Genomic DNA, 9,855 nt, shown 5'->3' with positions numbered 1-9,855 from the left:
TATGTACTCTGGGGCGCCTGGGTGGCTCAGTGGGTTAAAGCCTCTGCTTTCGGCTCAGGTCATGATCCCACATGGGGCTCTCTGCTCAGCAGGGAGCCTGCTTCCTCCTCTCTCTCTCTCTCTGCCTCTCTGCCTACTTGTGATCTCTGTCTGTCAAATAAATAAATAAATCTTTAAAAAAAAAAAAGAGAGAGAGACTCCTCCTCTCTCTCTCTCTGCCTCTCTGCCTACTTGTGATCTCTGTCTGTCAAATAAATAAATAAATCTTTAAAAAAAAAAAAGAGAGAGAGACTATGTACTCCGAGAGAGTTTTAGAAGGGAGGGGCATGGGGGATGGGTGAGCCTGGTGATGGGTATTAAGTAGGGCATGGATTGCCTGGAGCACTGGGTGTTACACGCAAACACTGAATCATGGAATACTACATCAAAAACTAATATACTGTATGGTGATTAACATAGCACAATTAAAAAAAAAAAAAGATACAGAACAAAAAGGAAGAAATATTTGTTGGAACCTTCCTATTTTCTAAATTTAAAACAAAGAATTTTAGCACTTCACTTGCCATACTGATTATCAGAGCCACTTTTTAATTCACTTATACCTTCTTTTGGTAATCTACTAGTAAAAATATAATTTAACATAACATTTTTATTTTCTTTGAACGTTAACCATGTCGCATCTTGAGTTATTTTCCTGAAAATTAAATAACTTAAGACAGAGCCTAACATAGGTTTTCTAGTCATTCAAATATTTACTAAGTACCTTTACTGAATAGGTCAAATTTTACTCTGCAGATATTCTGAACAAGAAAGACAAGGCCACTGTCCTGTCCACACAGAAGCTACCATGGAGGCTAAAGCTAAGTTAACAAGAACTTATGTGTACTAGTATGAAGGGAAAAATAGTATGCTGGGAAACTCAGGAGGAACACTTATACTAGGGAGTTACCCAGGTAGACTTCTTGAAAGAAGTGACCTGATATAAAAACGAAATTTGAAAGCTAGGAGGACTAGCCAGAAAAGCATAATGGTAACGCAAGTTTATAAACAGTAGTACAGCAACGTGTAGAAGGCCAGAGGTAGAGAGCATGAACCTAGTACCTTCAAGAACTGATATGATACTCAGTGAGACCTGAGAGTTCAATTGGACATGAGAAGTAGCAAAAGATGACTTTAATAGATAAGATGAGGATAGATTCTGCAGAGGCACTTTGAATTTTATCCTAACAGCAATTCGGAGTAAGAGTTTTAAACAGCAGAAATGTACCAGACTGATGTTTCTAAGATCTGGGGGTGAGGCATGGCTGAAAGCAAATGAAATGACTTGTGGAAAATAGTGAAAAGACAAGACAAATCATGGAAACATAAAATACAAAAATCGCCAGAGGAAGAGAAGGCCACAAGAGCAGAGGAGAAACTTTAAGTAATTTATCAGTGACTTGACATTCTGCCAAGAGGTCAAGGAAAAGAAAGCCTAAAAGTTTTCTATTAGATTTAGCACTGAGGTAATCTTTGGTAAGGAGGAAGCCCACTAACATTGGTATCTAAATACATTCTTGGACAGTTGATGACACGTTAGCATTTTGGTCTCAACCTTTTAATTTTTTTAAAGTAACCTCTACACCCAATGTGGGGCTCAACTCCTGTCCCTGAAGTCAAGAATCATGTTTTACCAACTAAGCCAGCCAGGAGCCCCTCATTTTGTAACTTTAAATAAAAGGCACCCCCAATTTCAGATGGTTCAAACTCACCTCCATTTTCATAACCTTAAAAAAAAAGACTGCCCCCCAATGAGCAGCCAAAATCTATTTACTGCCATAATCTTTTTCAGCAACATCTTAGGGAACACTGACAAGCTTGTTGAGGTTTTTTATTCACAGGACTGAATGGTTAATGTTTTGACATGATAAGAGTAATAAGGAGCCATTGGAGCCACCATGAAAACATACTAGCAGTTTTCATTCTAAGACTTAAATACAGTTATCCACATTTCATTTGACATTTATTACCTAAACAGTTAAGACACCTTGGTGTGATGGAAAGTGCCTATGATAGCAATACCTAGGAAAAGAAAGTGTTTCAATCCTAACTTCATTGGATTCATATTGGTAATGATGCACTGACTGGAGGTAACACACATACACACAACAACAGTTGCTTAAAGAATAAAAATTTATTGGCTCAACTCACCCCAGAGTCCAGAATCATACTTGGTTTAGGCACAACTGGATTAGGCTTCCTGTTATGGCCTCCATGTGTTGGCCTGAATCTAAAGCTGTATTCCCCCAAATTGGCTGCACACCACACCACACCATCCAGTCAGGGGTAAAGAGCTGTTAGAGTAAGGTTCAGACTTCACACTGGTCTAATGGAATATGAGCCCACACCTGAGATTATATATAGGACTGTTTAGGCCAATTAAGGGCAATGCCTGGAGGTAGGAATGGAATGAACAATCCCCAAAATTCATAACTACTACAAATTAAGATTAAATGGATACTACAAGGCAACCAATAATGTCCCCTCTACTCGGTGGTGTAGCCAGGCAAAAGGGACTCAGGAACACTTGCATTTTGTTGTAAATGTACTTGGTTTATTAAAAAGCAAGTTCCTTTACAAATATTTTTAAAGTATATCTTTAAATTGTATTGTCATGGTCACTTTTGGCAAAAGTGCTCCAATTTTAATGAGCTTTTAGGAAATCAGGGTTCAATTGCAGGCATCATTCAGAAACTAAGTTGTGAATTGGGTTTGTCTTTTCCTACAAAGTATTATCTTACACTCTTGAGCTATTCAGGAGCCGAAAAGAACATTTTCTAAGTGAAGTATGTTTTTTGTTCAGTTTCGATTTTTTTTTCCAGATATAATTTCTCAAGCCCTTTCGTGATAATTTACAGGAAATGTCACTCGTCATCAAAAACTTAATCCCAGTGTCCAAATAATAAGACTAGAGCCAGAAGCACAGGCTGGAACAGACATAAAGAAGTCAGTGCATATGGAATGGGGATTGGGACCTGTTAAGAGTACATAAAGGAAGGTCCCAGAATCGAGGGTTTTCCAAATTTTCCAGATTGTTTTAGTATCTCAAGGTCTTTATTCCAAACAATTCAACAGTACTTTCTCTGTATATTATTAAGAATTTATGCATTACTACCATTTTTTGTTACACTGTCCAGTTATGAACTGAGTACTTTATTCTACAGGTTTTATTTATTGACTAACAATTAAAACACCTCTCAAGTTGTTATTTTGAAACCAGCAGTACTACCAAAACAAAGAACCAACAGGAAGAGAATGGAACAAACACTGTTCGTGTTCCATTTGTTTCTGAATTTGGAAAATAAGCTCTGAGACCAAACATCATGTACTCCACTTGAGGAATGAAGTCTGAAGATTGTTGTCACAAATTAGTATGACTATCTGGTTTTCAGGATTTTGAAAAATCACTGCATTGCACAATATAATAATAAACTGCCCAACAGCACAAGCATATTGAAAATAAACACAGAAGAGCAAGAACATAAGTAACTATACAATGAATCACAGAAACTGGGAGTTGGAGTGCTGCATATTGCAGAGGTTCAGAGTTTCCAAAAATCGTTCCATGAGTGATGAGGTACAGATGCGTAAGTCATGCATGCAGAGAGGAGTTCATTTATATTGCTAAGTCTGCACTGTATCCACATGTAGCTGAATAAACTGAACTAAACAGAGACTGTTGAATTTCCAAGGCTTCTTTCTATATTTCTGGATTGTTTTAACTATAAATACCAAAGACATACATCAGTGAGCAATGTGGGAGCAGGGGATGTTTTGTTTGGTGGTTTTTTTTGTTTTGTTTTTTATGAAGATAGAAAAATATACTATACAAAATGACAGCTTTTTTTACTCATCCTTGTGAAATAAAATAAAAGATGATTATGTTCAATTATGAGGCATTTATCTCATTCACTGTTTAATAACTGGTGTATATATGCAACTTTGCAAAATATTAGAAAATTGAAAATCTAATCATGTGTTCTCTTGTTTTGTCTTGTTTTCAATACAAGTTCCAACAGCAAATAAATTTACCTTCTTCGGGCAAAAATGCTAGTTTAAGGATTTCAATTAACTTCTGAGGTAATAAGTCTATAAGTTTCTAAAGGATTCTAAACCGTTTATCCAAATATTAGTGGAAGAAATAATCTATCCTTGTAAATACAAAGTTATGATCCACTTATTTTAGAAAAGTAGTAACACAAATTTTAAGTCAACTATAACCAAACTGGCATGTTTAAACTTTTGATCTTAAGAAGTCAGAATATTACAAAAATAAAATAAGGAACTCTGTCATTTGGGGTCAAATTTGGGAGGAAATAGCTAAAATCATAGCTTGATAACTAGCACCAGTGATTAATTGCTTTTTCAACATGTGGATTATCTTGGTGCCAAAAATTATGGAACAATTGCCTAACAAATTGGAGAGTCCCTGATGTCTGTACTCATATTTTCTTTGGATTATACTAAGCAATTATGCTAAACTTTCTAATGACTGAGTAAAATGGTATTGTGCCTTGGGGCACATTTTGATGAACTACAGTTGTACTTTTCATAACCTAAGAGAAGTATATTGTCCAGAATATAGAAGTATATTGTCCAGAATATAGCTCTGTGACCTTTGTGTTAGATTACAGAGAACTGTAAATCTCTTTCACATAACTATGAATATGTTTATTAATAGTCATTACTTTAAACTACCAGTACTCCTGAAAAATTAGTTTGTAAAAAGCTCATCTCCAAATCAATGTTTGATTTAAAGGTTCCATTTTTATTCCCAGAATTTGCTACTTCATACCCCATCCTCACCCTCACTTCATTATTTGTACTAAATATATTTGTATTTATTATTTTTACTGTATTTATGATATGAAATCCTTTAAAACCATATGTGTTTAGCTTTACTCTTTTACTTCAACTCCTATGTAATCCATCTATCATTTCTTGCATGTGTTTCCAGTATACTTGAGGCTATTATCTTAAGATTCTAGGCTTAAATGAAGTAACATAAATTAGGCTAAGTAAGAAATTAATTTATGATCTTATATTATGAGGACACAACCATGGTTGAATAATTACAACCATCTGAAGTGCTCTATATCCTCAGAAAAGTTAACTTGATATATCACTGATGTAAGAATTATACATAAACACCACTTTCAGGGAGATTATTTTTGAACATTCTAAATAGTCTCAATATTTAAGGTGAAATACTACAATACTTAAAACTAAGGAACTATTAACTATTAAAATGATAATTCATTTAGACAACATCAAGATTATGAACTTCTAGTTTTCCCCAGATCTAAAAATTAGGCTCTTAAGAAGTGCTTTACCTATTTCAGTAAATAGCAAAACTGAAACAAAAGCTATATTAAATATGAGAATTTGGAGCACAAGTAGAAATTATATTTTCTAATTCTCAGGCTCTTGCTACCAGATTTCTAAGAGCATCTTTGATAATATTATATCATATTAATATCACATTACAAGAACATTACATTTTTTTAAAAGATTTTATTTATTTTAGAGAGCACACGCACAAGGGGGGAGGGGCAGGAGGAGGAGAGGGAGAGAGAAAGGATCTCAAGCAGATACCAGGCTGAGCTCCGAGCCCAATCCAAGAGGCAGCCCCCCACCCCCAACACCTGCACAGACCCTCTATCTCAGGACACTGAGATTATGACCTGAGCTGAAACCAGGAGTCCGAAGTTTAATTGACTGAGCCACCCAGGTGCCCCAGAACATTACATTTCAATCAAGATTTTGAATTTTAGCTTATAATAAAGTGGGAACTGTCCTCTCCTTCAAACTCTAAATATAATAAAGTTAGTTTTTTTCTAATAACAAAGGGAAATTTTACATTCTGCTTTATGGGTTAAATGTTGCTATACGTCAAAACTCAAATTTCTCACTGTGGCTTAGGGGCTGATCTGATTCCTATTTTTCTTTCATTCCATTCTCCTCCATCCTGAATAGGATCCAGCCACAATGTCCTCTGGGTCCTTATGCTCATGCAGTTCACCCCACCCCCCACCTGCCAAGCCCTCAAACTGGCTGCTTCCTGGGCCTGGAACACTCTCAGGCCTGGCATATTAGGCTCTTCATTCTTCAAGTTTCAGCTCAAATTCTGCCTCCTCAGGGAGACCTTGCCTTCTCATCTCAAGGAAACATCTTTCCCCTTCCTTCCTTCCTCCCTACTTCTACACTCCTATTTCAGTCTATTTCCTTCACAAACTATACCACAATCTGAAATTATCTTTGTCATTGATTTACTTCTTCACTCTATGTCTCTCCTTATTAGAATGTAAATCCATAAGCCTGGGGACTTGGTCTAACTACCTTTTGTATCCCCAGCAGCTTGAACAATGGTACATGGGGTACTTGGTGAAGATTTGTTCAATGAAGAAATAAATACAATGGACATTTCAATTTGTATTTGAAAAACATTAACAATATTTGTTTTTAGAATGATAAGATTAAATGTGTTCATGTCTTTATGGGAAACTGACTTTTGTTGACTGTGCAGTCTTTATAAAATGAGTATCTTTTCTCAAACTTCTTAGTAGATTTAAAACAAAAGTGAAAAAAAGGATTTTCTTCATTAAAGAGTCACTATTGCAGAAATATGGAAAGGGTCACACACTAGCAAAAAAAGCAAGAGCCATTCTCAAAAACAAGCATGAAGGAGAAGAGTTCTTTTCAAGTAAGCTGACTGTCCACCCCAAAAAGAAAAAAAGACAGGAGCCAAAAATAATAATATTAATAAAAATAACAACAACAATAAAAATAATAAGCAACTAAATAAGGTATATAGATATATAAGATGTTTTCACTGATTTTAACAAATTATTGTGAAACACCTGAGAATAGAAAATGCTACATTGCTACATTTTACTATTGGCCCCAATCATCACCAACTAATTAAACTTTTGCTAAACTTATTATTGGCTTGATCAACTTCAGCAAAGTCTTGGATCTATATTAGAAAACAGAGGTTCCTCACCCCTTATTCAAAAGACAATTTTTAAAAAATTTGTCAGTTCAGGTAATGATCTTGGGGTCATTGGATGGAGTCCCAAGTATGGCTCCTGCAGGGAGAAGAGTGTCAAGCCCCACATCTGGCACTGTGTTGGGCATAGAGCCTGCTTGGGATTCTCTCTCTCCCTCCCTCCCCACCTGCTTATGCCCTCTCGCTCTCTCTTAAAACAACTAAATAAATGAATGAATAAATAAATAAATAAAATTTAAAAATAAAAATAAAATTGCTAAAACATAAACAATGAACTGTTCCTGAAACAGTTAGAAAAAGTCTAATTTTAGACTTAATCTAAAATTAAGTCCCTTTCTGGGGTACCTGGGTGGCTCAGTGCCTCTGCCTTCGTCTCAGGTCGCGATCCCAGGGTCCTGGATCGAGCCCTACATCAGGCTCTCTGTTCAGCAGGGAGCCTGCTTCCCTTCCTCTCTCTCTGCCTGCCTCTCTGCCTACTTGTGATCTCTGCCTGTCAAATAAATAAAATCTTTTAAAAAAATAATAAATAAATAAATATATATAAAATTAAGTCCCTTTCTTATTAATGCTTTCTAAAAGACTCAAACTAAAGTGTTAGACTCTGAAGATTGTAGATGTTTCAGAAATATAGAACAAAACTTAAATAAGACCAGCAGTGGCAATGTTTACAAAACTATTCTTCAGAAAATAGTTTAATGTAAGATATATGAACTTTGTGATATGTGACTTTAATGATTTTCAGCTTAGATCCCTTAATTTATAGTCACATCTCATATATGTTATATTTATTACAATTTGACCATCTAGTGGAGGATGAAAATGAACCACTTTAGAAAAGATATTTTATATATTGAACATACTAGAACTTTAAAAAATAGAACTTGAGAAAAAGTCTTTGTGTATAAAAATTAATAGAAGTTAAAAAATAAAACAGAACTTAACATAGTCCTTTCACATCCACTCTTAGGTATGAAGGGGCAATGGAGTGACAGTTGGATTTGAAAGTAATTTTTGAGATTAAGGTGACTTAATATGATGAGGGATTGTGTGAGTACTACTAGTATGTGAGGCAATACTGGGAATAGTTCCCAGGCTCTATTTTGGGTAGTATGGTGGATTGTGAGTAGGACCGACTTCCTCATTGGCTGTTTCCTAGACAGAAAATGGAGGAGAATGATCAGATTTGTACAGAATGGAACTGGGTTCATTTCTGACAATATCAGTTTTAGTTGACTCTAAGACATTCATCTCCAGGTGAAATGAATGTCTAGCAGCAATGTGGATGCATAGGTCTGGAAATAAGGAGAAATACCTTGGATTGTTTTATATATAACCTATGTAATAAGCATTTACATTCATAGAATATATTATATAATAAATGACAGAAGCCAATTATTTAAAAAAGCAGTTACTATGTTTTTAAAATACTATTTATTATTGGTGTCCATATTGTATAAACATGGTGTTAGAAAGTCATGAAGCTCTCAGTTAAATGATCATCACCAGGTTACAGAAATCAGGAGTGGTACCTTGAATGGAAACTCCCTCATCCATAAACAAAGAGTTTCCTTTGTACTGATTCTACAACTGCAGCTTCTATAAATGTATATTTGCTAAGAAAGTTTTCATTCTAGCTAAGCTAAAACTTCCTATAGTCACTTTATTTTCTCTGAGCTTCCTCTCTAAATATCCTATGAAAATGGGAATAATGCCCCAAATTTCTAAGCACAATTTCCCTCCTTAAGGGAATTTTCCATTGTTTCCTGTATAATTTATTGTTGTATTAACAAATTATGCAAAAACTTAGTGGCTTAAAACAATATATATTTATTATTTCACAGATTTCATGGATCAGGAATTTGGGTCCTCTCAAGTTATCTCACAAGGCTATAATTAAGGTATTGGCCAGAGATGAGGTTTCATCTTAAAGCTCAACTAGAGCAGGATTGACCCCAAGCTTCAACAGTAGGTCTCAGTTCCTCATTGGCTGTTGGCTAGAGGCCATCTTCAGCTCCTTGCCAGGTAGGGCTCTCCTAAGCAACAGTTTGCTCTATAAAAGAGTGTAAGCCAAAAATGCAATAAAGAGAGTCTTCTAGCAAGACAGAAGTCATGATATTTTGTGACTTAATTGCAGAAATGATGTTTCATCAACTGCTTTGTTTTATTGGTTAGAAAATGTCACTACATCCAGTCCACACTCAAGGAGAAGGGATCACACAAGGGCACGAATACCAGGATATAAGATCCCTGAGGCCATCTTAGAAGTCTGCTTACCATACTCACTAATATTTACCAATCTATAAGGTCAAGACAAAAAAAAAAAAGAATTAACTCCAATAACTGCTCATTTTTCTGTACAAAGTTATATGATGATATACATGTCCAGGCCCTTTAATTTGTTGGTTTCTTAATGAAAGTAACTAATCATTAAAATGTCTGCTTAGGGCCTCACAAAGGGCTATATGATATGTACTCTAGGATGTTGGGAAATATATACATTTAATTGACAAAGATAGAACAATATATGAAACAAAAAGCGTGTTTCTGTCTAAAGTTACTTGGAAACTCGAGGGGAGACGTTTTAAAATGTGCGTTTGTAGCACTAGTCTTCCAAGAGTACCTTTTAAAATGACTCTCAAGACTTCACATTTTTTTTTTACAATACAAATTTACCAGCATCTGTCAGAGTGTAAATCTTAGAGTACTTTACACTGAACTTACAAAAGTGTCACTGAAGACAAGTATTTCTTATAGTCTGCCAAATTTCTGCCACATTGGAAAATACACAGATGATTGTTTAACACTGT

The 9,855-nt window shown here is 35.3% G+C and overlaps 1 long non-coding RNA gene across 1 annotated transcript in view; it reads right to left on the bottom strand.

Annotated features, from left to right (window-relative positions):
- Nucleotides 1-8,864: 8,864 nt before the first annotated feature.
- The window catches only part of LOC116574794, a 63,834-nt gene continuing 62,843 nt past the window's right edge, over nt 8,865-9,855 (bottom strand). Inside the window, exon 3 of the long non-coding RNA XR_004279487.1 lies at nt 8,865-9,098. This is a non-coding gene — a long non-coding RNA (uncharacterized LOC116574794). The remainder of the gene's footprint in view (nt 9,099-9,855) is intronic.

The sequence above is a fragment of the Mustela erminea genome, chromosome 16, assembly GCF_009829155.1.
Source record: "Mustela erminea isolate mMusErm1 chromosome 16, mMusErm1.Pri, whole genome shotgun sequence".
Classification (NCBI taxonomy): Eukaryota; Metazoa; Chordata; class Mammalia; order Carnivora; family Mustelidae; genus Mustela; species Mustela erminea.
This window is presented reverse-complemented; position numbering and strand designations above follow the sequence as displayed.